This window comes from Octopus bimaculoides, chromosome 3, assembly GCF_001194135.2.
Source record: "Octopus bimaculoides isolate UCB-OBI-ISO-001 chromosome 3, ASM119413v2, whole genome shotgun sequence".
Taxonomy (NCBI): Eukaryota; Metazoa; Mollusca; class Cephalopoda; order Octopoda; family Octopodidae; genus Octopus; species Octopus bimaculoides.
In genome coordinates this window covers 71,071,952-71,076,037 of record NC_068983.1, presented here as the reverse complement: position 1 = coordinate 71,076,037, position 4,086 = coordinate 71,071,952, and the positions used below count along the sequence as shown (strand labels likewise).

Below are 4,086 nucleotides of genomic sequence, written 5' to 3'. Positions count from 1 at the left end.
ATATATATATATATATATATATATATATACTTTATATAACTGTGTATGTGTGTGTGTGTTTGAGCGTGTGAGTGCGTATGTGTGTTATGGCAGCTCATACATGAAGAAGTCCTTATATGCTTAAACATGAAACTTCTTAAATTATAATAGTTCCAGTCTCCATATAAGAAATTACAAACTCCTTGTGGCTGAAGGTCTGAACTTATGCCTGAACCTATGCCAAATTTAAATTTGATCAACTTCACTTATTTCAAATTCCTGAAGGGAAAAAAAATAAAACCAGCTCTGAAATTTAATGTTTAATCTATGCCATCAGATCGGTCAGGTGACAATGTTAGAAAAAAAAAAAAAAGATTTATTAGCATATAATCTGACACATATTCCTTAAGGTCGACCAAAGCGCTCGGGGTGGAGTGATATGAGCGAGGAACAATCTTGTAGCTAATCATTGCAAATTTAAGCGACTCTGATTAAAACATCCTACTTATCCGCCAGAATTTCCTTCTTTTATTCTCATTGACAACTGTAATCGAAATGATTTATTGCTGAACCTACTAATCCGTACCTTCAAATTCATTGATATATGATGTATAAGCCATTATAATTAATTTATTGGTTGTTTAATCAGTTTAGATGAACCCTACACTACTTCACTAATTAACCAACTGTCTACTCAAACATCATGAATAACAGAAAATAGAAGGAAAACACTAAATTAACCGCTACCCATCTAATTATCCATTTATTTCGCCAAGTTAACGATATGAGGTGTTAGATTAGACAAATTAGAATATACTTTATTGGTTCTCATGCTGATAATGATCATTTTCACTTTTGAATCAACAATTCGACTAAATGATTGGTCATAAGTTTTGACCAGTAAGCTACACGAAACGTCAACTTTCCAAGAATGTCAAAATCACTGCGGTTAAATTTCATTTAATGACACGGAAATAGAAAAAAGGGCAAATCACGAGACCTTTACGCGGGATTTGTTTGATTTGTGAGAAGAAAGTGAGTTAACCCCACACTATACTCTCGCCAACAGAATTGCTATCGAGAGAACTCCGTTTTGTTTGAATACGAGTGAAATGGTGATGTTAAACAGAGCGACGATTTAAAGTAAGGCTTCTCTACCAGGTTTTTCCTCACAGCTTTCTACTGCCAAATTTCACTTTGGTGTGCCGAAACCTATACAAGAATGTATTTGCTCAGGTATCACGCTGAGAGATCAAACCCTGTACCTGATAGCGAACTTCACTTCTTCATCACATCACCATACCTACTTACCTAGCTGCAAACTCTCTCTATCACACACACACACACACACACGTGTGTGTATGTGTGAGTGTGTGTGTGCATCATAGGGCCGAATCAAACTGTTTTAAATAATGTAACTCCAACTACATATATAATTAAAAGCATCTTTCGTTTGTCACTCGTTTGTAAATATATATATATGTATATATGTATATATATATATATATATATATATATATATATATATATATATATATATATATATATACACCGCAGAGTCTCGCAGTACGAGTGCCTCATAGTACGAGTAATTTGCTGTACGAACCGAGGCTTGTGCGAAGTTTTGTCTTGAAGTACGAGTGAGTTTCATATAAGCGACCGCTCTCCCAGCAAGCACAGCCTTTGCTCGCTTATTTCACGCATTTATCTTGTCGCAGCATCCAAGTTGTGTTGCTTCCAGTGTTTTTTTAATTTTTTATAGTTTTGTAAGTTTTTGATATTACTTTATAATAATTAGTTGTGTTAGCCATGGGTCCAGAGAACGTTAGTGCATAGGACATTGCTGAGAAGAAGAAAAAGCTGATTACGATAGAATTGAAGAAGGAAATGATTGATAAACACAATAGAAGAATGCCTGTTGTGGACGTAGCATATCAATACAACTGAAGAATGTTAATTATCTGCAGCATAGCATTTTGAAGTAAAACGACGAGACCAAGGCCGTTACAACAGCAAAAGATATCTCAAGGCTTTCTAAGCAACGCACATCTATCCACGAATAGATGGAAAAATTGCTTTTCGTGTGGATCGACGAGAAGCAACTCGTATGGGATACGATTACGGTGACTATCATCTGTGAGAAAGCACGAGCGCTGTATGAGGATCTCCTGAAGCAAAGCCCTGGAACACCGACGTATATAAGTCCAGTCGCAGCTGTTCGATAATTTGAAGAAGCGGACTGGTGTTCATACCATCGTAAGGTATGGAGAAGCAGTGAGTTCTGATACAAAGGCAGCTGAGAATTTCGTGAATTCTGTCAGCTCATCGCAACCGAGGAGTACATCGCACAACAGATATTCAACTGCGATGAAACTGACCTTTTTTCGGAAAAGAAAATGTCCAGAAAAACCTACATAACTGTAGAGGAGAAAAAAATGCCAAGCCACAAGCCTATGAAAGGTAGGCTAACTTTCGCCCCTGGTGCCAATACGAGTAGAGACTTGAAGATGAAGCCGCTCCTTGTCTACCATTCCCAAAACCCTCGAGCGTTCAACCTGCACAAAATCTTGAAAGAGAAACTGCAGGTCATGTGGAGAGCAAACGTTAAAGCCTGGGTCACCAGGTAATTCTTCACCGTGTCGATGAAACTTATCCTCGGACCAGTTTTGGAAGGAGCATTACAACATTGTTAACTGCCTGAAAATAATCGATATGGCCTGGCAGGATGTAACGAAGAGAACGCTGAATTCTGCATGGAGGAAACTGTGGCCTGACTGCGTTCCCGAAAGAGACTTCATGGGGGTTAGAGTCTGAGACACCTGTAGTCGAGGAGATAGTGTCTCTTGGCAAGTCCATGAGCCTCGAGGTTCACGATGGGGATATTAACGATTTCGTTGAGGAATACTCAGAGGAGCTGATGACATATGACTTGCAGCTTCAGGGGCATCAGCATTCGGACGCGGTGGAAGAGATAGGTTACCCGTAGGGGGACGGTGTAGCTACGAGGCAGTGTTGGCAAAGTGGGAGTATGTTTCTGAATCTAGAAAAAATATCATCCTGAAAAAGTAGCTACAGTTCGTGCAGCTCCTATATTTAATGTCACTGCTGTGGCGCATTTTGAAAGGCAGGAAAAAGTAGACTTCTCTTGATATGTTTCCAATGAAACGATCTGCAAGTGTGAAAAGTAAGGAAAATGTGTCCAAAAAGCTAAAATTAAGCAAAGCGAGAGCAGAAACGCCAAAAATTGTTCTGAAGTCTCAATGGAAGAAAATTCGCCTTCCAAACGATGATCTTCTCCCTCCGCGGTCCATCGTCTTCCTTGTGCAGAAATCGTCCCATCTTTCAGCTTATTGAACTGATAAAACCAGTTTACATATTTCTTTTGCCTTCTCTCTTATTATGTCTTTGTAATTCTTTTACTTGTTTCAGTCATTTGACTGCGGCCATGCTAGAGTACCGCCTTTAGTCGAACAGATCGACCCCAGGATTTATTCTTTGTAAGCCTAGTACTTATTCTATCGGTAACTTTTGCCGAACCGCTAGGTTACAGGGACATAAACACACCAACATCAGTTGTCAAGCAATGGTGATGGGGACAATCACAGTCACAAACATACACACACACAGGTATATATATATATATATATATATATATATATATATATATATATATATATATATATATATATATATATATACGACGGACTTCTTTCAGTTTCCGTCTACCAAATCCTCTCACAAGACTTTGGTCGGCCCGAGGCTATAGAAGAAGTAACTTGCGCAAGGTGCCATGCAGTGGGACTGAACCCGGAACCATGTGGTTGGCAAGCAAGTTACTTACCACACAGTGACGCGTTCGGTAGGAAAAGACCTAAAGGTGTGGTTAATGCTGTGATGGAGAGGGGAGATAGACAAATATAGGTGACATAAGGATCAAATGAGGGAGAGCCGAATAAATCGAGTTGGCCTCAGTGGATGTGACAAGAGATCAATCAAATTCGGTGGGCCGAGAAAAATGTAGCAGCTGTAGCGACAAAAAAGCAGATTTAGCAGATAACTTATGTCTGAGACAGTCGTTGCATCTTTTTTGTTAATCTACGCCGTGCC

The 4,086-nt window shown here is 39.1% G+C and overlaps 1 protein-coding gene across 2 annotated transcripts in view; it reads right to left on the bottom strand.

Moving 5' to 3' along the window:
* Nucleotides 1–4,086, bottom strand: part of LOC106868055 (uncharacterized) — a 675,046-nt gene that overhangs the window by 425,193 nt on the left and 245,767 nt on the right. The gene's annotated exons all lie outside the window — the stretch shown is intronic.